General features: G+C 39.1%; 1 protein-coding gene across 2 annotated transcripts in view; it reads left to right on the forward strand.

The window, feature by feature from the left end:
• Nucleotides 1-211: 211 nt before the first annotated feature.
• Nucleotides 212-26,647, forward strand: part of COL8A1 (collagen type VIII alpha 1 chain) — a 143,982-nt gene continuing 117,546 nt past the window's right edge. Inside the window, exon 1 of one of the 2 annotated variants that reach the window (XM_012743093.3) lies at nt 212-370. The gene's annotated coding sequence lies outside the window, so the exon portion shown is untranslated. The remainder of the gene's footprint in view (nt 371-26,647) is intronic. The other variant, XM_012743094.3, reaches the window with a different exon arrangement.

Genomic DNA, 26,647 nt, shown 5'->3' on the forward strand with positions numbered 1-26,647 from the left:
TACCCTCAACCTTTCCCCATCTGCAGTCTAGATCTCTTTCTCTATTTCTCTTGTTCTCTCTTTTTTCTCTCTTTCTCCCTCCCTCTCCCGTTTCCACTCCTTCCTCCGCTGTTACCCCCCTCCCTTGCCCCGTCTCTCCTCCCTCTAGCGGGCTCCCGGCTCTGCCCCCTCCGCCCCTCCCCAGAGAAGAGCGTCCAGCTCCTCCCGGGGCTGCCCGCCCGCCGCTCCTTCCCTGCCCACCTACTATGAGGAGCAGCTCCTCCCACCTGCCCATAAAAGCCAAGTGCATGTTACCAGCAGCGGATCAGAGCACTTCCCCGGTCCTCTCCGTGGGAGCCCGCGAGCCTGTCCCTCATCTTGCGCGCACAAGGTAAGATAACACTTCTGCAGGCAGCTGACCAGCTAGGGGTAGCTGCGGGGCAGTGAGTTGTGTCTGGTCAGCGCGCTTACTGTTTGGTTAGAACCGGTTCCTATGGATGCCCGATCAGCTGCTCATTTAACTAGCAACTGGTTTGAAAACAAACTTCTGTTTGAACGGTAAAATAAAAGCTCCTTTGAGACAGAAACAGCAGCATAAATATTGCGAAAACCTTTTCTCTTTTGAAATCACTCCCCCCCCCCATCCGTTTGCTGACTGTTGCTGAGGTTAAAACGTATCTGTTTGGGGCGTTTTACTGACCTTTTTCATTGCAAATATTTCGCATATCAGTGGGGGCAAGGAAAACTTTGTCCCATTGTCAAAAATGTACTTTAAAAGAACACAATTACCTTCCTAAAAATAGCACAGTCAAAAGGTCTGCTAACAATTTTGTGATGTTTTCCAAACCCCCCAGACAGCTTCTGTGAGTCCTTTAAAAAGTATCTTTCCAGGTTTAAGGGCTTGGAAAAAATGATGTGAACGGGTGCCCTTTGCACTGGGACGCTAATCAGGTGGCTGGGAGATAGGAAAGAACAGATCCAAATTTACAAGCTAGGGCAGAATACGCTCTCACAGAATATCTTTTCATGATACCCTAAAATGAGAATTGTTTCGGAACTAAGAAAGTGTATAAAAGAACTTCATGAATTTCTATACACACATCTAAACATAAAGCGTTTCAATATGTTTCACAGTAAGAAAAATACAGGCCAGATTACACTTCTGTGTACACCAGATGGTTATAAGGGAAGATCAGCTAGAAGGGCTTTGGGAGTTTTAATCCTACTTGCCACCCTCTTTTTGCTCATGTAGGAAATTAAAACCTATATGATTGGCACCCAACTCTCACAGAGATATCCAGTGTTTAAGCTACCCTCTTTAAAATATGTGTGTGTGTGTGTGTGTGTGTGTGTGTGTCTTCTTATTCCTGAGGTAGAATGAGTGCCGTGCACCTGTGAAAGGAAAAACATACTCCACAGACACTTCTCTAAAACCAGACACTTGGTCCATGAAGTTTGCCATGGCAGTCTGTGGGCTGTGTGGAATGAAACTCTCTCATGTGGGAGAAAAACCCTCTTCAAATGTTTCCTCTGGGGAATTGCACAAGACCACTTAGAAAAGGCAAACCAAAGCTGCCAATCAGTTAACCAAACCACCGTGTTAGCCCCTACGGTTCTCAAAGTAAAAGGAGAAATGTTTCACTTTTTCTTTCTTTCTTTCTTACCTTTTTTTAGTTTTTTAATATTGTTTCATGTTAAAAGGAAAAACTCATCGAAGCTATAAAAAAATTCTCCTCTATTAAAGAAATGACAATCATTAGAAATGTAACTTAGGTCTTCCAAACCATTTCTCCTCATCTTTTGCATATCAAAAGAAATAAAAATATTTCAAAGTTCTATTTGGGATGGAGGAGATTCAATGATATTATTATTCAAATGCAAGAGTTATATGTAAAGTTTTCTGTCAGGTTAATGTTTTTTTCCACTGGAAAAAATTATTGCAAGGAGTGTGGTTTCCTTTAAGCAAATGATATAAAGTTACTATTGGCCAAGATAATAGGTGACCTGAGCATATTTAAAACGCTAGAGTGTAGACTGGTTGTCTCATATCTGATGTGAGCAGGTAATCAACCATGACAAGAGCACAGGTATGGGACAAGGCCAAACCAAGTGTGTGGTACATCCAATTTCATTTTTCTTTTATGGTAGTTCCTGACTCACGCCCATCATCACAAGGATGAAAATACACTGCTTTATTCACCAAATCCCCTTCAGGGCAGTTATCTTTTCAGGGGGAAAAAATGCTCCCAGTTTAAAAGAGGTCTCTGTTATTCCTAAGTTTGGGGATGAAAAGTGTTCTCTAGGGGTTTACTTCTGCTTTTTCTGGCAATTAACCCACTGGACCAGCTATGAACAATTTAACAGTAACTGCCTCCCCTATGTGCCATCAATTCAACCCCCTAAATAACTGAGTGAGATCATCTGAGATTGCTCATGACCTAACTCCCCCACAATTTTTTCTCCAAAGGGTATATCAGGCAAGATAACACCACCTTTCTTAAGATTTCAGGAAAACCAGCATTGAGGTTTTATGTAGTTATCCCAGTGTCTCTCCTTCTGCTAGGATGTGCATACCCAAGACGAGTCTCCTCTTTTTGCCATTATATAGCTGCCCTTGGATCAGGTTCACGGCTATCCCTATCCAACACCATTGCTGAAGGCTTTGAAGGACTCCTTAATGTTTCCCAAAAAAGATAAGGTGAGAGGCTGCCCCTTTCACTAGAGACGCAAGGAAGGTGCTCTGCTATGTGAGGGCCTGCTATACCTAGGGAAACACGCACTTTAGATTTTCTACTATTATCAAAATTACAAAATAATATCCTTTCAACAGTCAGAAAGAATATGCCATTTTATTTCCATTTGTGTAATAAAAATCAAGGAAAAGAAGATGGATGAATAGAAAATTGAGAGGGAAGCTGATGGAATCACAAAAGTGCACTAGAAGAGAAAGATTAGGATCTCTGTTACGAAACACAGCTTCTCCTTACCCTCATTTATGTGGAATACGAAGGAATGGGAAAGAGCAAAAGTCTATGTCTGCTCTTGGGTTTTTTGTTTGCTTGCTGTTTTTTAATCAATAAGAATATTTCTACTAATAAGTTAAGATCCATCTCTACCATGCCCTTCTCCTTAATCCTCCTTCTCTAACAGAACAGAACAGCTCAGTTGTAAAGACCAAAATGATTTCAGGTTTGCCCCACATTAAAACCCACAGGAATTTGCCAGTTATAATTTTAAAAGCTGTATTATGAGTATAAAAACCTCAAAACATATTCTTAACTAATGGGGGGGGGGCACATCCACAAAACCAACCCTAAGTCTCTGGAAGGGTATAATGTTTAGTGCTCATTTGCAACAGCAGTTTACTCCTTCTTACCCAGGAAACTTACAGAGTGATTGACACAACCACATTTACCAACCTCTGGTCCTCCAAGTAATCTTCTGAGAACCAGGTCTTTCTGCTTCAACTTCATTCTCTTCACCCAGTCTCCCATAAACATACATGTGCATAATTTAAAGAAGGTACAGATCTTGAGATTTGAGCACAATCTTGTGAGAGGTGCACTATTCTAACTATTGAGTGAAAAAATCTAAAGGAGAGGAGAGAAGGAGGTTGAGGGGGAGAATGAATGCCCTTTGGAATTTAGAGAATCTTTCTCTTTAGCTTTGTGTGAAAAGGATCTCCCAATACCTAAAGCATCTAGGAATATACACTTTTTAAAAAGGATCTGCTCACAAAATGCTAAGGATAATGAAAAAGATCTTGCAGTGACCTGACAGTCATTAACAGCAGTTTACACTCCATAGTACTAAATTATAGCTCTGCTAGACTTCCTCTTGCTACAGAGATAAGGAGTGGGGAGTGAGAGAGAGTTAACACATTTCAGCACCAACAGAGACTAATCAGAGATTCCACTATTGCTTTAGGAATTGTGTTTGCTGTTTGAGGGAAGAAGGTCTTTACACCTTTCCTCAAGCAAATAGATTTGCAGGAAGGAGGTTAAAGGGAGTCACACAAGGTAAGAATGTCTATAATCTGGAGGCCCCGTGTATTCAAATTCACAAAGCCATTGAAATTGTATTGGATCAAGCGGAAGTGAATAAAACAAAAAATGTTCCCCAAAACTGATCACAGCGTAATCAACTAAAATCATAATAATGAATTCTAACTCCTCAAGGCAGGAGAAGAGCAAAAGCAACAACTGTAGCTGATTATGTAAAATATGAAAACACACCTGATGATTCACCCTCAGGATCTTTCTTTATTCTGGGCTCACTTCCATTATCCTTCCTGGAAAACAAAAACTGGTCCTTCTCTCCTTCAGCACAACCTTTTCAGGATTTGCACATGCAGCCATAGTCCCTCTGTGCCACCTCCTTCCTTCTTTCACTGAAAGAAATCTCTTTTCAATTCTTATGGATCACATTTCTGGAGTACCATTCATACTTGTGGCTTTTCTCGTTATCCAAAATCTCCTCATACTTCTCCTAAATGGGATATAAATTTTAACCCCATCAAATTAAAAGTTTCACATTTTTCTAAACCTTAATTTATATACTAAAAGAAAGGTAACTTAAAATTGCTACTTGCCTCCAATAGAATCTCTGAGATGAGGTTTCTAAGCTATTTTATTTATCCAGTACCTATTCTAACTTCTTGGGAATTAAAAAACCTATTTAGAGAATTACAAAGTATAAATGCTAGAAGAGACCTTAGAGCCAATTTTCTGAGAAAGTTCAGAAAGGTGAGTGTCTTTCCCAAGGCCACTCAGATGGGCATAGCACAACCAAGGCTGAAATTCGTGTGGCCAAAGTCCAGTCAGTGCTTGATCTTGAATAACTACACTGTGTCTCCCCATGGAATGTGAATCCAAGGTGTCTCTACCATGCTGAGCATTCTGTAAGAACCCAACATATAGGGTCTCAGTAACCATAGCTTGGTAGAGGTTTGGACTAGAGCTCTAGCTCTATTTCCAAATGGCTAGGAAACACTGATATAAACCTTTTTGAAGAGTGAAGTCTCTGGTCATCACCATCACAGGGATCTTGTATGTTTTTGTCCATTCCAGGACCTGGTACATAGTAGCTACTTGGTAACAGTGTTGAGTGAGTGAGTGAATCGGAGGGATAAAGCTGAGTAAAAAAATATCCATTTTTCTACACTCCTCTCATAAAAGGCCCTATAAGGAATCTATAGGGACTTTTAGGGACTCAGTTCTCAAATGTGTCCAGCAGGGGTGGGGGACCTGCAGCTTGGAGCCACATGTGGCCTTCTGGATCCTTGAGTGTGGCCTTTTGACTGAATCCAAATTTTACAAAACAAATTCCTTTATCAAAAGGACTTGTTCCATGAAGTTTGGATTTGGTCAAGGGGCTACCTTTGGGGATCTGGAAGGCCATATGTGGCCTTGAGACTGTAGGTTCCCAGCCCCTGCATGGAAGCAGGGATGTTTACCTGAGTTCTAGCAATTTTATTATTTTTTTACAGCAGGCTTAAGATCTAGTTCCAATATTCATGTGACAGAAAAAATGTATTAATGTATCACGTGACAATTTACAGCATAACCTTCCTCTTCTCCAACCCAAATGACAAGATATTGCCAATTTAACCACCTTGTACCTTCTCAGCGGGTACAAGGAAGGGACTCAAAAGGAGTCACACAAGGTGAGAATGTCTGTGATCGGGAGGTCCTGTGTATTCAAGCCCACACCAGGCATCCTCAAACTACAGCCCCAGGGCCTCATGCGGGTGTTTCTGCCTGTTTGTTTTTTATTTCAAAATAAGATATGTGCAGTGTGCATAGGAATTTGTTCATAGTTTTTTTAAAACTATAGTCCGGCCCTCCAACAGTCTGAAGGACAGTGAACTGGCCCCCTGTTTAAAAAGTTTGAGGACCCCTGCCACATGCCATTGAAATTGTATTGGAGCAAATGGAAGTGAATAAAATAAAAAATGATCCCAAAAACTTTAACCCCCTTAGATGAGAAAAAGGGCAAAATATGCATAATGGACAATCAGAGAATACCTTGAGGCATGAGATGTATTTGACAGGCTGGGGGTTGGGGGGACGGGGAGGATCAGGGGCCAAGAGTGTGTAGGCAGGGTGGGGCACCTAAGAGAGTTCATTCCTCTGAAACACAAGAGGGAGAGTCTTCAGAGAGTTTTGAGGTATTAGAAGATATTTTAGTATTGTCATCTGAACCCAGATCTTCTCAAATGTTTGACAGATAAATTCCTGTTTGAGTCAGGCTTCTTTTAAGTACAACACCATTTGAAGACTAGATCATACAGGTGAAAGCCTTATAAGCATTACATCTATTTAAACTCTTTTTACCCCTTGACTGGACTTTTACGGGGGAAAGAGCCTCATTTGACCTCCTTTTGGACTTGACTCTGACCCAGGATATGAACTCCGTGGATGTCAAGTCATTAAAATGTTCTCTGCTAAGATAACAACACAATAATTGGTTGGTAATACATAAAGTTATTCTAGCAGGGAAACTGATGAAGGTGGAAAAGAACATTCGCTTGTATCATTTCTGGAAACAATTTACCCTGAATAAGTGGACAGATGTTATTCCAGATGCTTCTTCACTTTCCTCTAAAGCATGCCTGACAATTGTTTGCATATCTTTGAAATAGTAATTGTGTTTCTAAAATTGATTTATTATAAGTTAAAATTAACATAGTCTATGGCTAAGCATCATTGTTAAAACATTCTTTTAAGTAAGTCTTTCTTGAAGACTGCTTCTCTTAAGCTTTCCATTGATGTGTTTACATCATAGGATATTTGGGCATTGGATCATTTCATGTGCTGAGACGAAAGACAATTAATCACTTCAAGTGCTACTTTTCCAACTCTAACTGAATAGGCCTGGGTGTGGGTGTCAGCTGTCAGCTTCTCAAGGAAATAGCATGTATCCAGCCTGCTAGGGAGCAGTCCCCTCAACTTCCATAAAACAGCTGTTTTTCTGGAAGTTTGAGCCAATGACCTCCGTAATCGAGGTTTGCTTGGTGTCCTAAGGCAACTATGGCTGATTTATGCAGGACTTTCACTGCTCGGCAGCAGAGGTGTTAAGCAGGCAGTTACATTCAGTTCAGTAGAAAGACTTGGAATCTTAAGGGTTGGCTCTAGAGCATTGTTTGTGATGAGGCAGGTGGAGCACATTTTCCAGCCATCATCCCTCCAACTATCATGCCATGTACACTCTGTGATAAACCTAAACTTGGTTCGTAAATTCAAAATGATAGCTATACATTATTCTATCTCTTTCACTATCTCTACTTAACGAATGCCCAGACTTAAAGTCCAAGAGTCACAGTGCTCATCAATGCTATCAATCCAAATAAGTGGCCTCTTGTTAAAAGGCAGACATAAGATAAGGCCAAGGGCACGAAGGGAGGCACTAGGTAAGGGCTAAGAATTTTTGAGTTAGGTGGCCAAGATTGTTGAGGTTGGAAGAATGAGGGAAGAAAGTGGATGTGCAGGGAAAACACACTATTGAACCCACAATTCTGGTTTAAGGCATGTCTAGTAGTTCTTCCAGCCCCCAGTTTATTCCAATCACCTGCTGCCTAAATGTGTGGGGAGGGAGTGCATTCACCAGTAGAGGGAGCCAGGGAGCTAAGTGTCTCTGTAGGAAATTGATCTTTTCCTAGAGGGGGCCTGCATATGTGCATTTTTCTCATTAAAAGCAGAGCAAAGTGTCCTTTGCAACCACCAGTGGCTGCTGAACTGTACCATTGTAGTACATCACATTGTTAGTTTTCCTTTTAAAAATATCCTAATTTAAACCTTTAAGAATAAATCACCCACATTTTAGCACTGCCAGAAATGTCCAGGCTTGTAGAAGTTTATTTGAAAGAAAACCAAAGCAATCGTAGAAAATGTTCTTTCCAGGGCCACCACCAGCCAAAACCAAAATCTAAATGCTCAATTCAGTAACAAACAAATCCTGGCAGATGAGGGTCAGCAAGAGACAAGTGCAAAGACTGAGGATGATCTGCTGCCACCAGACCCACCCTGTCAGCAGGAGAGGGAAAAGGGAGCTGGGAGAGAGAAAACAGAAATGGGCCAAACAGGCGTCTCCAACCCAAATGGCCCAAAACCTGCTCCCCTGTGTCTCTCCAGGGAGCGGCCAGGACCTTGTCTGGACCTAAGTGAATACCTTTCCATCGAACGTTTCCATTGCACAGCTGTGTGGGGATGGCTTGTTAAGACTTGAGATACTTGCATAATTCAGAACTCTTTGGGGGAGAGAGATCAATTAGGACCATAAAAAAAAAATCCTTGGCACACCAGAGAAGGGCTGCTTGCTTTGCAAAACTTAAAACATTCACAGCAAAACAGAACAATCCTTTCTCTAAGACTATTTCTTACGTCAATAGAGATGAAGCTATGGAGTTGGCATGCATATAACTCAGGAATCCACCAGAAAATCTTCAGTTTTTTAATCTGAAAAACACCTTGACTCTCTCTGGAGTGAGGGAGAAGGAGAACAATTCTCAATTAACCACTCTCTTTACCATTTAGAGACATAGGAGGTCCTGCCAAGCATTTTACAGAATGATACTACTTAAGCATGCATTGTTATGGTTAGTATGGTAAATGCATTATACTTACAACACCTGGCAATGGCTCATGGTATTTATACAGAACCAGTCAAAGTGGGCTAAAATTTCAAATAGGCACATAACCTTCCAAGATGTAGCAAGAGCATTCTTCTTTCTGAGAATGTAGGTCAATCCCACATGTCTCAAAAGGCCAGACAAGGTCAAGGGTAAGTGAAAAGGGAAAAAGAAACAATAATTAAATCATGGCTTAAAGAGTCTCAAAAGGCCTATATGCTTACCAATCCATATTTTGACACCAGCCAAAGGGGAATTTCTCACACACTAAAAATGGTTTGTAATCTAAAATTCTGTTTTAACTAGAAAAAGATGACTTTTAAATAATGACTATTGTGTAAAATCTCTTCATTCCCCTTTTTCAACATTTTCCAAAGTGCATTTTGAAACACTACTCCCTGGAATTAGTAGGTGTTTATACAGGAAAAGATTCTGTGGTCAAATAAGTTTTAGAAACACTCAATAAAACAATATTAAACAATTTTATTCACTGCAAGACTTCACAGAGACCTTAATAGGCTCTGTACATTTTCATTCTTCAAAGATGTCAAAATAAAGTTCCCTGAACCTATGTGGTGACAGATCTCTCCTACTTGGGATCATCTTTCAAGATTGGTATTCTATGGAACAGTTTGGGAACACTTTCTATTTCATTTTTTCAAGATTTCTTGGTATTTTCAGTGTTGCTAGTTATGTAATATGCACTGTCACTATAGAATATGTGCTGTGTCAAACCATAAAATAAGCCATTGTGGCATATTTCTAAATCCAGGTGAAAAAGAAACAAAAGAAACAGATAAACATGCCTTGTATCTATGGCTTGGCTCTCTCTAATAATAATAATAATAGTAGGAATGTCAGAATTATTATTTCTCTCACTCTCCCACTCTCACCTTCATTTCTCCCAAAAAGATCTTTAGAACATTGGACAGACTGAAATTATCTCTCTCTTCCCTCTTCCTCCCCATTCTCTGGATATTGTGTTATAAACAGAGAAGTGACCAATAACAAGCAATGAATTTAATAAACAAAGAGCCTAGATAATTCTGTGAACTAGCTCATCAATCTCTTAGCTGATAATTCTGCTTTATCTTTACCATAATTAACTAACAAAGATCATTGGCCAAGTGTCTTTGAGCATTTGCTTTCTCAACATCACCAGGGAGATGTTTTCTATAATAGGAACACACTCATCTTCCGGTATGACTTACTATATCAGATACATAGAATAGCTCATAGTCACGCAAGGGAGAAGTAAGAAACTCAAACACATCATTAGTAGTTATGATAATAGATAATATTTATTAAGTGTCTAACAGGAGCAGATACTGTGTGGGTCCCAATATCTCTATTCCTCATATCGATTCCTCATACTACAAGGAGGGTATTATCATTACAATTTAATGATAATAAAAACTGAGACTCCATTCATTCAAGCAACTTGCCTAGAGCCACACAGCTAGGAAGCAGCAGAGCCAGTATTTCCATACAGGTCAAACTCCAAAGTCCATCGTCTTCTGCTCCTCCGTGCTGCCTCTCGTGACATCTTGTCCTATCATAAAAGGAAGAAAAAACATCAGTTCCCTATGACAACGCCTCTGACTCATAAAGAAAGTGAGAGAATTCCAGTGGCTCTGTTCCTAGACACTGCTGACTGGCTCTGTTTCTTGTTTAATACTATGATTTTAATTTCTTTTGCTTTTTTGTATTTCTTTGTATTTCTTTTCTTTTTAGCTGTAATTTCAGAGCCAAAAAAGTAAGGCCTGTGTAATTAGAAAAGCAAAAAAAAAAAAAAAAAAAAAAAAAAAAAAAAAAAAAAGCCATCATTTATTTTCTCCCTGGAGTAATTTTTAAGGGCTAAGGTTTGTCCATAAACTCTCCCCAAGTGATGATCACAAGCTGCTTGGTGCCAATCTGGTAACACGAATGACAGCCAGCATGTCATTCTTAAAGCAGTAGAAATTCCCATGATTACAGGAGAAACAGGCTAGAACAAAGGCACTTTGGTACATTAAACAAACTTGCATCTGGCTCACCAGATCATTCTCTTTGGCTTTACTGTTGCTGTAATACATAGCCAGATGCTGAGAGTCAAGACAACTTAAACAATTCCTCCAAACCATGTGAGTCACCTACGCAGATGTCTATGTAGTCTACACCTGCTGCTTAGCCTGCAGTGAGTGTGTACATAGTGTACTTCAAGCCTTTTCTTTGTGATATGCCAAAGACAAAAGAGGAAAGAAGCAAAGTCTAGCTCTTTCCCCATGCTCACATTCTGCTATACTTTTTTGGTTTTGTGCTTGATCTTCCCACTCTGCATGTAGTATTTCCCACATAATCTCCTGGATTAATTTATACTCTTCTAAGATTCAGATCAAGTATTCAAGATTCAGATCCCATCTTCTCCTCTGGGAAGACACTCCGCAGCCAGTCTGCCCCAGGCTGCCTGCCCCACGCACCTCCTCTGGGCTCTCTCGTGCTCTGCGCACGGCCCTGTTGTGGTTGTCTCCACTCTGTAATGGTCTTGGCTCGATTCCTGTATCTATCTCCATACACGTCTCCATATAAGTCTGTGAGCTCCTGGCAGAAGATGTTTATCTCTGTATCCTCAACATTTGGCATATAATAGGAATTTAATAAATGTGAAAAGGAAGAAATAAAGAATAGGAATGGGGGAATAAAATGGGTTATGGTGAATAAGAAGGCTCCAAATACACTTTTATCTATCCCATACGTTGCTCTAAGAAGATGCAATTTGCCCTAAATTTATTCTTGAAGCCTTCATATAGTAAGGGCATTTCTAGACATGGTGGAATCTCCTTTCCATCCTGAAATGCTTCTTGATTAAAATAAACATTTTAGAAAGAAGAAAAGTTTGAATAAAATTTAGAATACCCTGATTTCTCTAGGGCTTCATGAAATGATCAACAACTGATCGCAATCTTCCCTATGGTTTTCTGAAAGGACCAAGAACTGAGCTTCTATATCTCCCCTCTTTCTCCCATAGCATAAATATAAATGCTCATGTTCTCTCTGTCTCTCTCTCTCACACATATGAACAGTGTTACTGGGCTTTGACTCAACTCTGGAGCTAACCATGGGGCACAAGATGAACTACCATTGGTGCGTTAATATCATTATAAATATTGACCTTCTATTACCAAATTGTACAAAGAAAAGTTATTTGTTGGGTGGCCATTGTTCTAGAAGTTTAGTACCCTGCTCAAAACTATTCAATGACATGAAATATAGAACAAACACCTGAACTTGACAGTCAACTTTCAATCAGTCTCACCCCAACCCTTTTTATCTTCAACTCCAACAGGAATTTCCCCAATGGGCTATTATTCCCCCAAGCATTTCTTTTTATTTCCCCAACTCTCCTTTTCACTTGCTCAAATAACCATAATTTTAAGGTTCTAGTAAAACCTTCCTAAATATTGCAACCTGCATTGATCTTTCCTTATTCTCAACTGACAAGCAGTTACTATGAATGTCAGTAACGAGTTGCCTATACACTGTGCTAAGTCAGGACTGTGCAATGGAACTTTCTGCAATGATGGAAATCTTCTACATCTGAGCTATTTAATATTAACATGATAGCCACCAACCACATATGGCTACTAAGCACTTTAAATGTGGCTAGTGCAACTGAGGTACTGAATTTTTTTAATTTTATTTTGATCTCTTTAAATTTAAGATTAAATAGTTACATGTGGCTAGCCAGTACTGTATTGGACCACACAGAATATTTAATTTGCTGTGCACCATGGCTTGTATGTCTTGGTGAGAAAATAAACTACTGAAAAATTGAATAAGATATGCTTTTTTATAACTCCAGCAAATTCTATGACCATAGTAATGTTCATTAAATGTTGTGATCAATGTATTCCTTGACTACTGGGTCTTCCTTTAAACTGTTAAATTAAATAGGTCCTCTCCCCTGTATCTATAATTTTAATATTTTACAAATGATATCTGCCTTATTTTTTTCTTTATTTTAATGGCTTAAAATCCCTCATAATAGTACCATATCACTAACTGAATTCTTTATCACCATATAAACAAAATGACATGAAGAATGATTTGAACTGAACCTCTGAAAGAGAAAGTTTCATTATTCATTACCATCTCATTTCTTTTCCCTTTGGGGGAAAAGCATGGTTTAAATACCTGGTGAGACATAGAGTTGCTTCAATCTTCATTATGACCATTTCTACAGAGAAAGACTATCCCTAGGTATCTGATACAAGTTCAGCACCCAGAGTTTTGCTTTTCTTTCCCCCTGAAACCTCACCACCTTCTGAAGGAAAGTAGTTCTTAATCATAGATTTTCCCAGAGCGTTTTTGTCTCTATTTCTGTGTTTTCTGTGTTCTCCGGTGAGCAACCCGAAGCACTGTGAAGAAGACTAAACCCTCTGCCAGCAGGTCAGGGGAGGTAGCATGTCTTTGGAATTTGGCAATGATGTGCCCCTGGCCCTTCCTGGCTTACTGACGGTCCTTCAGGAATCATCATGCCAACAGGCCAACCATACAAGAAAACCCTGTGCCTGGCAAAGCCAGGAGTAAAGTGATCAAACATTCTGGCTACACATTAGATTCTGACTTATTAGTAAGCCTTCAGAAAATAAACCAGAGTGAATCTCTAACAGCAACAGTTTACAGAGATGTTTAATGATTTCAGAGGTTGGCCACCCTACATGCCTTCCTTCTGACTCAGCGAAGAGCAGGACAAGGGCAGAAGAGCCACTCAAGGAGCCAGGGCAATCAGCTGTATCTTTTCCATTCACAGCTAAATTTATTTGGAGTGACTGGAAAAACCTTCAATGAAAACTTTTTCTAAAATAATAAAATAAAAGAATTTATTCTGCTGTCATGAGCCAGACAACATCGAGAAATAATTATGGGTGCGTCTTTTCCCCTGCCTTGTAAAATGTTTACAAATTGCAACATAAGCAAGCTCTAGAGTGAATGGTAAAGATAGCAATAACATTTTAACTTGTAAATTTTTTATATTTAGCCATAAAAGAATCACCATGTGTTGAAATCCTATTTGAATACATATAAATAAAATTCTCCTCTGCAGACATGAGCCAGTGACTAAAGAGAGAATTCATGACTCCTTTTCAACAGAGCAAGTACACTGGAGATATGCTTGGTGTCTTACATTTATGAAATAGAATTTATTGTCACCACATCAGCAAAAGAGTGTTAGTAAGGATCTTAACTTGAGAACTTTTAAACATGAAGATAATCTATAAATAGTGATGATAATAATTAACCTTTGTAAAGAAACTTACAGTTCACTACATTTATTTTATGTACATTTCTTCATTTGGACTAGTCTGGGAAGGATTTTTATCTACGTTTTACACATGAGGCAGTGGAGGCTTAGAGAGATTAAGTAGACTGCTTAACATCATTAAGTTAGTAAGCATTGGAGCTGGAATATAAACCTGGATCATCTCATCCCTGAAGTCCTCTTCTTTCTACTAATGCAGGCTGAGCCTTAACACCATCACATCCAGTAAAGGTTCTGAGCATCCTGGTAGCATAAAAGAGAAAGTGCAGCAGAGGAAAGCAGAACAATCTACAATGGGTAATTAGGGAACCAGATTTAGTGATTGAGAATGTGCCTTTCAAGAATAATAGAACCCAAACTCTCCTCAGTATTGTGGCAGATATCATGCATGGAAAGGTTAGCCAGCAGGAATGGTTTTATAGGTTGTCTTCTATATAATTTATGATTTTAAAGGACACCCAATTCATTTTAAACCTCTCTGTAATTTTTCAAAGAATATTTTTAAATCCCTCTCTTATTTGATGCCCAAATGCATGTCATTTATGGGGAGAAAATAAAATACCTTAAATTATCTATGGGAAGCTACTATAGTGTCATGAATAAAAAAGCACTGAATTTAGTACAAGAAGTCCTGGGATCAAGTCTCACTTCTACCACCTAACAATGCAGCCACCGTGTGCAAGACAGTGAGTCTTGACAACTCTTTCTTTCCTTTGCTCTAAAATAAGTCTATTTCCTAAGGATTGTTGTGAAGGGTTTAGTTTATTATCTTATTATCTCATTTATAAAATAACATATGAGAAATTATGCAGTACTCAGAAGGTGCTCAGTAAAGGTTATTTAATCCTAAAGAAAACCAATTATTGGATGCTTACTTAAGTGCCAGCATAGTGGGCATTTAGGAGAGTAGGAGCTTCAAGTGTTGCCTTCTCCATATTGCACATAAGGGCACTAAGGATCCCTTTGCCTTGTAGCTTATTTAATGAACTCTGGACTACGACTCCAGAGTCCTGCTATGAGCTGGTCATGATGGTTGTGTGAGTTATTTATGGGCTGATTTATGTTTCTCATCTTTTTTTGGTTTGGTTTTGGTTTGGAGTACACTGTTTTTTGTTTTGTTCTTTGTTTGCATGGCATATGTGCACTAAATAGCATACACACAATATATATATACATACATGTATGTATATATATGTGTGTATATATATATATATATATATATATATGCAGCTGTGGCATCATCAGGAAAAAGATGGCTGTTCTGGGTGTCTCATCTAAGATTTTAGCTCATCCCATGGGCTGCTGGAGTTTTATGCTGCTTTCCTCTACAGCACTCACATTGAGGCTGCTGACATTCCAAATGCATCCTGGTCCCTGCATTTTGATGCAGCAATATACCTTCTTAGGCCATGTGTATATTCCCTACAATGTTAACACATCAGAATTCAACCTTACATGAATTGAATTCCATTTTTCTGTCAAAAAGGTCCTAACCTTTTTATCCCTGTGTGTTATCAAGAAATCTTTCAACCCAGGTTCCCTTAAAAAAATGGCTCTAAAAAGCCCAATGTAGAAGAAGGAAAATTGTAAGTTATAGTAGAAGGCATTTTAGTTCATAAAGATAAAGGAAGAAGGACTATAGAATTTTAAAAGACATTTGCCCTCAAGTTCTAGTACCCCCATTTTGTTAGGTTAGGACTACAGTCTCAACCTCACTTATTCATTCACTCAACAAATAGTTATTTGGACCTACTATGTGCTGAGCTCTGTGCTAGACACCATCAGGGACTGTTTCTACTGCACCCATGGTTTGCAATTGAAAGGCATAGGAACCAGTTTTAAAAAATCACTTGGAGCACAAATGCACAAGTAATGTGAGAATCCCTTTTCTCCTTTTTCTTGAAAGGAAGGCCACTTTTTGTGCATTTCTCATGCTAGTCAAGTATAACGGAAGAGAAAAAGAAGCTATAAAAAAATAAGACTCTTAAAAGCAAAATGGCATTCATTGTGGAGACAAATTCAGCTTTAGGTAGTTCCTCAAGGAATCAGTGAATCACAGCTAAGTGTAAATTTATTCACATATTTAGTAGCTTCTTTTAAGAATTAAAGATATTATATATTTTAAACATATATCAAAACAAGCATATTTTGATCCTTAAATATGTAAAATGTCAGCTACTCAGAAATTTTTAATTGCCCAAAATGTGTGTCTATGCATGCACACATGTACATATGCATATAAATTCCATGAAATAGAATTTCTGTTAATCTAGAAAACCTCATCTCTCTAACATGCAGTATAACAGATTATTAACTTTTTGGTTGTCAACTTGACATGATCAAAGTGGTTACGTGGAATCCCAAACCTTAGATTCATGCTTTCTTTTCATCTTATGCAACTGAGACCAGGGAAATTACTTCACTGGTCAGTGACTCAATTTATCTATCTGTATAATGAGAAAAACAAAATTTGCCTCACAAGGGTCTGGTGGACTTTGTTCCTATTTCATAACTTGGACATGCTTAATACAAATCCCAATAATAGCCTGGTTTGCAGTTATTATTTTTTAAGCAAACACCCCTCAAGGAAAAGATGCAAAGGAAATCAGTCTTTCCCTGCTTTTCTTTCTTTATAATCTTTCTTTTCCAAAGAACACAATAAAGAAACAAAGAGCCAAACACACTGACTCACGTCTTTTCTTAATAGTGTTGTGGTCAATTTGCTCCTGCATAAAAAAGTAGTAGTGAAGCTTTGAACTCTGGGTTTTGGAAGACCAAGAGTGGAAAAACGTCTTTAGCAGAAAGAACAGCGCATTCCAAATCTGTCCAAATCTGTCCAGTGTTATGCATTTGTGAGAAAAGTCTACTTGGGCATGCCGTCCCCACTGAGGCCCTTTTCTGTTGTCAGAGCCTTCTGAAAAAGAAGTGGCTGAACTTTTTGCCTTCCAATGAAATATTGTTTTTTTCTGTATTTTTTTTTCATAACTTACTCATTCAAGCCTTAAAATGATTTCTCAGCTTGAACTTGCTTTTAGGACAAATAGGAAAATGGTATCCTAGAAAACTGGCTTTATTCTTCTTTGGAAGGAAAAACGTATGTGCTTCAGAAAGATGAAGTTGCACTAAGAGTCCCTTCTAAGAAATTTCTGATACTAAAATTGATTATTACATCCCAAGGTTGATCAGATGTCATGCCATTTGTTTTCTTAGATGTTGCTTTATATAAAGTCTGTCCCAATCTAACATAGTCATATGACTCTACAGTGTACAAAGGGCTTTCATGTACATTAGTTAATTCATCTGTTAGACCTAGTATGCCCTTGATTTCTTAATGTTTTATAGTTGTTTCTTGGGGTTTGTTTTAATTTTTAAAGACACTGACAGTCTGAAAAATAGTAGTGTTGGTACATTTCTAAATGGCTAGTGTCATTGTTTGGCTAATAAGACTGAGCAGCTGGCCTATCCTGCAGATCACTCAATTGAAGAATTTATCTCAGTACTAAAATCTCCTTACTTAAAATGCTCTACAGGACATTTCAAAAGTGACTTCATTCTTTTCTCCCTGGGAGGAAGAAACACTCTCAACTTACTGTTACCAAACACACATCTTACATGCAGAACCATTCTGTCTCTTGCTCCTTTCCTCCTGACACGGTGGAAGAGATACTTCTCTTCCTGGCTCCTCCCTCACCTCTTTTCTGAATGCTGCACATCCCACCCCTTCCACCTTCTGGAGACTTCACTTTGAATTATTTGCACCATCTACCACACATAGTGTTCTTTCTCAGCACACACTCAATAGTGACTCACCCCTGTTTAAAACCTCTCAGAGATATGTCACCATGCTCAAGTATAGTCCAAGTTCCATCTCAAGATTGACAAGGCCTTCATCATCTGGACCTGTCTACCTTCCCAGCCCTATTCCTTGCCATGCCACACTACAGTCACAACTCTCTTTGAAATTGCCAGACCTCTTGTCTTTTAGGGCTTTTATTCATGCTGTCCAGTTCATTCTGCCCAGAACATTGCCTTCTCATCAGCTCCCAACTCCCCAAGCATTCCCAGAAGCTTTCTTTGACCTTCTGGACCAAATTAAATGACCCTGCTATGTGCTCTCACATTGCTAACATCCCTCCATGGTATCTAATACTCTCACAGTTCCTTTTTAACTGCCTCCCCTGCTGGCCTGTAAACCCCATTCTGGCCTGCATTGAGTCTTTCTTATCAAGCGTAGACTCCACACACAGAGCATGAAGCCAAGTTCAGGTACTCCGTATTGGGTGGGTAAAAGAATGAAGGAAGGGTAACTAATGATAATCAAAGAAGCACAGGTGTCAGAGACAAAGTAGCAGATACAAAGGTTAACGAGGGGTCTAGGAAAAGTGAGTGGCCAAGAGTCTGGTCAGAGAAATCAAGAAATCATTAGCAACAAACAGCACAAGGCAGGAGGAAAAGGTCTAAGAGAGGCCCTTAGCAATAATGGTAATTATAACACTCAGCCACTGTCTCTCATTCTCATCCTGGGCAAAGTTTCCCAGAATGTTGTAAAATGTGGTCCACGGACTACCTGCATCATGATTCCACATCGCCAACTAACCCTACTGAATCAGAATCTCCTGGGTTGGGGCCAGAAATCTGAGTTTTTAAACCAGCGTTCCAGGTGATTCTTATCATCTTAAGGTCCTAAGGCTAAAACGTGAAAGCTGGTTGAGTAGGTAAAGCAAGAGCAGGAAGCAAACACCTGATGGTGGTTAGCTCAGCATCACAAGTTCTCAGTTGCTACACATGTAATATATGACTCATGAATAAGGAACCATGCCCTGGTTCCTCTGTGGTGAAGTATGCATAGCTAGCTCACCATTGGCCCTTAGAAGTTTCAACAAGGGTCATGTGGAAGTGGGGGAGGGGTATTTTCATGGCACTGTAGTTGCAACCCCCACTTAAATTCTCACCGCTGCCTCCGTTTTCCTGTCTGGGCCATGGCCCAGTAGAATCCATCTGTGCATTCTGTCTGGGCAGATGGATATTTAACCAGCGTTCAATAAAACAATATTCCCTTATCCAGGGCCTAATAATATTATTAGCACCTATAAATGCTATTATTAATAACAGATATTAATTCATGGCAAGCAATTACTCCTCTGGGGAAAACAAAATGTTTAGTCCCACTGAGTCTATGCTTTTAAAACCTTTTCCAATTTTGCATTATTGTCAAAGAAAAATAATTAGATGTAGCTGACTGACAAAAGCATCTAGAAAGTTCTAGGTGAGAAAAAAAGGTTTGCCTCAAACCAACATTTTCTGTTTTGATCTTGTGTTCCAAACAGTCTCATTTTTTCCTCTGGGTTTTACATATATTTTTGTCGTTTATGGTCATGCCCATAATCTGTCATGCTCACAATGAGTCCAGAATAAACACTCAATTTCTGTTGCTCTTCTATTATTTATGGCTTAAGATTATCCTTCACTTTCCTCCCAAGACTTTGTTCTATCATTGGCCCTTTGACGTCAGTGTGCTGCACCTTAAGTTCCCGATAAACTGGAACGTATATGACGTGGGCAAGGAAAACAATACATCTTGACATTCCCAAAGTAGTTTGAATCAAATGTTTTAAGCGTAATTGAAAACATATTTTTACAAGCAAACAGAGCCAACAAACTAGAAAAGCCATATGGAAGCACCAGGTCCAAATTCTCTGGTTTTTAATAAACTGCAATAGGAGAACTTAAGAACAGTAAGACATTTGTGTGCCAACCAGAATCACTTAGGACAAGTGATCATGGCGCATCACAAGCACTCTGTACAGAAAGTTCTAGAGGGAAAGAAGAGGAAATACCTCAGTTCTCTAAGTCAGTGTGGAGACTGCACATGCCCTTTCACAGGTGATGTGATTGAAGGGGGAAAGCATGTCATTTTCTCTTTCTGGTACCAAAATCTAAAAGCATAATTATCTTTCTATAATTATTTTTAAAAATATAACCATAAAGGAAATATCCTCCTAGGTCAGGTTCTTTTCTCAATTGCAGTGATATAACTTCCACCAAATCAATGGGATATCATCTCCCACCATTACTGTGACATCCATTCAGTCAGCCTAACTTCCAGCCCCTGAAGCTGGCAGTCTGTGGTGGCACAGTGGGGCTGTGAGGCTGAATCCTTGGCATACACTGAATCGTTCTGGCACACTGGCTTCTCCTACGATTTCTCTAGCTATGTATTGGAGTGGATTTATTTACTCAATTTATAAAGTGGCACCATTCATTAAAGTAAATCGCTTGAGGTAAAAAAAAAAAAAAACTAATTAGAGAGCTTTTAGGAAAAATAAAGTTAAAGCTTTTATTCTAGGGCTAGAAGCAGAACCCATTTCTGAGTTATAACTTTTTACTTTATTTACATGTTAAGTTCCAGGGAATATGATTTGACCCAAATTTGTTTAATAGCTAACTATGATGTAACAGGCTTTTACTGTTTGTAGAACAGAGTGGCGTGTGTAAAATTACTTTTTAAATGTCTATGTCAATTTTTAAAGTACATCTGTTATGCAGTACTGGCAAGGAAATGAAGAAGAAGGAAAAGGCATACACTATTGGTAAGACTCTAAATTGGTATGACTTTTGGAGAGCAAACTAGTAACTCCACCTTAAGAATCTATCCTACTCATATGTAGGATAGATTTGTAAATATTTACATGCATGTATGTCTTAGGATACAAGAATAATGATGGTCATTGAAGGACACAATCAACAGAATGAAAAGGCAAGAGTGGGAGGAAATTCTTACAAATAATATATTAGATAAGGAGTTAATATCCAGACAATTTAACAACAACAACAAAATAAGCAACCCAATTCAAAAATGGACAAAGGATTTAAATAGACATTTCCCCAAAGAAGATACACAATGGCCAACAAGCGTATGAAAAGATACTCAACATCACTGATCAGTAGGGAAATGTAAATCAAAACCACAATAGATACCACCTCACACACATTAGGATGGCTAATATAAAAGAAAATCCCAGGAAATAACAAGTGTTAGCACAATATGGAGAAACTGGACCCCTCTGCACTATTGGTGGGAATGACAAGTGTGAGCCACCATGCCCAGCCAGGAATCTAAAACAGTACAGCTGCTATGAAAAACAGTATGGCAGTTCCTAAAAAAATTAAAAATAAAATTACCATATGACTCAGCAATGGCAATTCCATTTCTGGTAGTAAATTCAAAGGAATTAAAATCAGGGTCTTAACAAGATATTTGTACACCCATGCTCATGGCAGGGTTATTCACAATAGCCAAAAGGTAGAAGCAACCCAAGTATCCATTGAAGAATGAGTAGATAAACAACATGTGGTGTTTATACATACAGTTAAATGTTATTCAGCCTTAAAAAGGAAGGAAATTCTGACATATGCTACAACATGGATGAACCTTGCAGACATTATGCTAAGTGAAATAAGACAGTCACAAAAAGATAAATACTGTAGGATTCCACTTGTATAAGATACCTAGAGTAGTCAAATTCATAGAGACAGAAAGTAGAATGGTAGTTGCCAGGCTTTGAGGGAGGAGGAAGAGAGAATGGGGAGTTATTGTTAAATGGGTATAGAGGTTTAGTTTTACAAGATGAAGAGTTCTGAAGCTTGGTTGCACAACCACGTGAATGTATTTATCACTACTCAATTGCACATTTTAACATGGTTAAGGTGGTAAGATTTTTTTTAGATTTATATATTTTATTTATTAGGCAATATAGATTTTTCATTCATTCTTTTCCATTTAATAGAATGTATTTTTAGAGCAATCCTAAGTTCACAACAAAATTGAGAGGAAGATACAGAGCCCCCAGTCCCCACACTTGCACAGCCTCTCCCATTTTCAACATCCCCCACCGAGTGGTACATCTGTTACAATTGGTAAACCTACACTGGCACATCATTATCACTCAGCGTTCCTAATTTACATTAGTGTTCACTCCTGGTAAGTTTTATGTTATATGTATTTTACCACTTTTTCTAAAAAAAAAAAGAAGAATGGTGTTAATGACAATAATAGTGAAAGGATGAGGAAACACACAAGTCCTTCAAATGAGAAATAGCTGTTGTATAGAATCCCATGCAACCATTGAAAAGATGCTGTGTATACACATGTATTAATTTAGAAGGATGTACTTAATCTATATTTTGACTTGAAAAGTAATTTTCAGAACAACATGCTAATAAAGACTATATGCCTTCGCTAGGGCTGATGTAACAAAATACCACAAACTAGATGGCTTAGAACACTTCTGGAGGCTAGAATCCAAGACCAAAGCATCAGAAGAGTTCATTTCTTTGGAGAGCTAAAGGAACTATCTGCTCCATGCTTCTCTATTAGCTTCTGACGGTTTGCTGGCTATCTTTGCTTGGCTTGTGGACAATGCATTACCCCAATCTCTGCCTTCCTCTTCGCATGATGTGTTTCTGTCCCCAGATTTCCCCTTTTTATAAGGACACCGGAGTTAGGGCCCATCCTACTCCCATATGACCTCATCTTAACTAATTACATCTACAACAACCTTATTTCCACATAGGGTCACATGCTAAGTTACAGGGTTAGGACTTCAACATATAAGTTTGGGAGGATGAAATTCAACCCATAACAATGATCTAATTTTTTATTATTAGAAAAGCAAATACATATGTATATACATATGTGTATATAAGTGAATGTGTACATGTATGAATATATAAAGAACACCAAACTGCTAATTGTGGTTACCCCCTGGAAAATGGTGGGAAGTGAGGAGGCTTTTGATCTCCTCACTTTTGATTTTTAAATGTCCAACAAACATGTATAATTATTACAAATTTAAGCAAGCAATTTAGAAGCTTTTAGTGCACATTCTAGGTATCCATCAAGGTAGATATAGGACTGCCTTGGAGAGAAGTGGAGACTACAAAAATTAAGTGATTTAAAATTATTGGAATACTTTACAGATATCAGTGTGCTAACTAGTAATATTTTACATGTTCCCCCCACTATACACACACACGAAGGGCTTTTGAGTCAGTGGCAGAGTGAAAATAGCACTGTACTTGAAGTCCAGAGAGCCAAATGGAGTTCCATTTTTTACATTAGCTGGTCATGTGACCTTAGATGCTTAACCACACTGGCATTTGCATTTTTATCTTTAAATATTTCTATAAATTTCAGAAATGTACTCTCTTCCTCTATGCTTAAATCTGACTCCTACATGTATGTTGCGCCTCACAAAAAAAATTGACTGAGCCTAAAAATAGCCAACCATTACTTCTAAACAAAGACCATGACCCAGAGGCCATCAGTCTGAGAGGAGTGTATCTGTGACCAGCACATCAATGTGATATGATCAGGCAGCCTGGTTCTTCCACTCTGGCTCTGCAAGGTGTTCACAGCACTCTCCACAATCTCTGTGGGAAGGACAACTCTCCCCCATAGACCCATACCCCAAAACAGAGTTGAACCCCACAAACTTGTGCAACTGCTCCAGAACTTCTCTTTACTCCTTCATTCAATCAGCAGATAATTATTAAGTGCCCACCATGAGCCAAAAGGCTACCAGGCCCTGAGGATTCATTTATCAGCAAGATAAACAAGGTTCCTTATTCAGTTCAAGGAGGTTAATCTCTTGAGTCAGACAGACAAGAAAAAAAGTAATTACAAGACAGCACAAAATGTTCTGGTAAAAGGATTTCAGGGTGCTTGGGGAGCCCAGCTCTCTGTGTTAGGAGTCCTTAACTCAGACTTGGAGGTTTTCTGAAGGCTTCTCTTCACAGAATTGTGTCAACTTAGCTTTGAAAGTCACAAGCTGGATAATTTGCCTGCTACCTGCTGGCTTTCTAAGAAGTCTTTTTTTCAGTTGTGTCTGTGGCTTGTGGGAAGGAGCATGGCTCAGGCAAGGATAACCAAGCTCATGTGGGTCAGTAGCTCAAAGACGAGAAACAACTCAGGTGCATTTCAACATTCTGCATGGTGCCATGTTTCCGTTCTAGGTAGGTCAGTCCACTCTGCCAAATCCAGATGTAAAAGAGTTTCAGATATTGGATCACAAGTCCTAAGAATAATAAGGAATTCTTATACGGAACAAATAAGCATTCGTCATCAGAGTTAACATCTATTGCGGAGCCCACTCCTCACTTTTGCCAACCATGTACATCAAACACGTTCCCTCTCAAGGTCCCCCAAGTGCATATTTGTTAGTTTCTTTGGGCACAGCATTTGCCAGGGTGACGGGGCTCACCACCCTTTGCTGTTTGCTCTAGATCCCCTCAGAATCCTTGTTTCCTGCTCATTTGGTCTGTAAAGTTCAAGCAAATATCAGTTTAGGGAGTTATTTTTTTTTTAAAGGAATTCTGGTCAAAGTAGTAGTGGCAGTGTTTTGTTTTGACTTTTTGATTCAATAAGTTCTATAAATTTACCAAATCCCAATGTAAGTTGATGTCTGACTCTTTGACCTTTAAATCTTATATCCCAACCATGCTCAATATAATTTTTCCCCTTTATTTATTTCTGAAATCATGGGAAATCTAGATGAAACAATAGTGGAAACAAATGTGGTAAGAAAGTGATGAAGAGGGTGAAATTTTTTTCTCCCACAGAGAGAGATCTAGATCCCTTATTAAAGTCAGGTTTTGTTTTTAAGGTAGAATTTTTTTAATCCATAATTTTTTAAAAATTTCCCCATGCAGCTAAGAAAAATGATTAGTGTAAGTTGTCTTCTAATCCATGCCATTCTTGCTTAACTAAGCTATGAGTTCCATCAAATTATGTCCTGCCTGGATTTTATAAACTCCTCTACTACAATTTGCTGCACACAGTGGAAGCTCCATCACTATTCATTGTCCTGACTCCAGTTCTGACACCTCTCTTTCCACTTCCCTCTGTGGAGACCTCGCTCCTCAAGTGTTTAGAGTTATGAGGGGGAAGAAGAAATGGGATAGAATTAATTTTACTTAACATGCTATAGTTGAAGTGATTTTTCCATTGACTGAAGCAACTTGATTGGGTGATACCAACTGGCTGTCAAATTTTCATGCATGGGCCATCCAGCCCTGGTGCTGTCTTTCTCATGGGACGTATGTGTGAGTTCTTTGGATGATGCTGGGGGAAGCAAGAAGAGGAATGCACCTCTCCACTGCACTCTTCCTTGAAGCAAAAACTTAATGTTCACCCTCCCTCAGACACCAGGATCTGCCTGCAGCTTCTTTATCTCTCCTGGGATTTTCAGCCCAGCTACCTTCTCTAAAGTCTACCTGACTCCCAAGAAACCCACACATCCTCAACAACTCCAAAAGTAGAGATGCAAGCTGCCCCATGCTCCTTTATTCTCCCCAGCATTGCATTTCTCAGACTAGGAGGCCAGGGAGCAGGTGCCAGTCCCTCCTTCTTGTAAGCATTTTCAACTTTCATGAGAGAGTTTCTTAGAGTCCCCCCACCTCTCTGCCTCTAGCTTTTCACTTGGCTTTGTGGAGTGGAGAGCATTCACCATCTCCCTCCCTTCAGAGAAAGCTTCTCACTGTGATCAATGACTTCTCTACAGGCAGATGTTCTCAGTCTCCAACTTTCCCCCATCTTTTTGTCCTCTCTCAGATAAAGGGAAGGGAAAGCATTATGTTTGGTTGCCACAGGGCTGGTTCTTCTGGGGCCTCTTAGTAAGTCTGTGTTGGGGTGTAAGGAGTGAAGCAATTGGTGAATTTTTTAGACTTACCACCTTTCTGTTTTCAACTGAGACCCTACACACCAATTTCAGTAAAACAGGAAAAGTCCCACCAACACCCTGTCATTTATGCTATATAAAATATTTTTATATTTTATATTTTCACTGGGCACAGTGGTACATGCCTCTAATTCCAACTACTCAGGGGGCTGAGGCATGAGGATTGCTTGAGCAACCAGGAGTTCAGGACCGGCCTGGGCAACATAGCAAGACTCTGTCTCAAAAAGAATTTTACCTTTTATCTTCACATCTCTCTCAGGGGCTACCATAGTGCCTTGTTCCGTAAGCAGTGATGCAGATACTTAGTAAATACTTGTTGAATTAACTCTTGATACAGGAATAGGTATTTTAGATGTTGATCAGAAAGTCTAGATTTCAAACTAAAATCTGCTGGAAGAAACTTGTGGGTATCATGTCCTGAATCTTAATGAAATTACAGAGACTTCAGACCGCTGTGGGAATTTCTAAACTCCTCCCTGAACCTTCAAGAGGTTCGGGGCTGGATGGTTCCCCAAATGCTCCAATAATCAGAAAATCTCCCTTGTGAGGGAACAATGGGGAAAATATTTTAAATATTAAATCTATGCTTGGGGGAAATTAAAAATCAAAACATTTATTAATGAGAGTCTTTCATCTCTGCTTGCTGCAAGCTCCTCGAGCTTCAAAATGTCTCATTAGCTCCTGGAATCTAATGCCATCAGAATCTCAAAATGGAAACATTTTGCCACAATTCACAAATGTTTAATAATCCTCCTTCTTGAGATTTCACTCATATCGTGGGCCATGTCACTGGATTGTCTTTCTGCCACACTCAGATAAAGTGGGATGGTCTGTGCTATTTCACTTTCACATTAGCAGTTTCACCAACTTTTCTGGATCCTCTTTGAACACAGTAGATACAGATCTCTCTGCAATATACACTCAGGGAACAGAAGTTTAGATTAGCGTGGAAATCTAATGGTGGGGGATGGGGGATTACTCTAATTTTGTTGTTTCAAA

The sequence above is a fragment of the Microcebus murinus genome, chromosome 1 (genome assembly GCF_040939455.1).
Source record: "Microcebus murinus isolate Inina chromosome 1, M.murinus_Inina_mat1.0, whole genome shotgun sequence".
Taxonomy (NCBI): Eukaryota; Metazoa; Chordata; class Mammalia; order Primates; family Cheirogaleidae; genus Microcebus; species Microcebus murinus.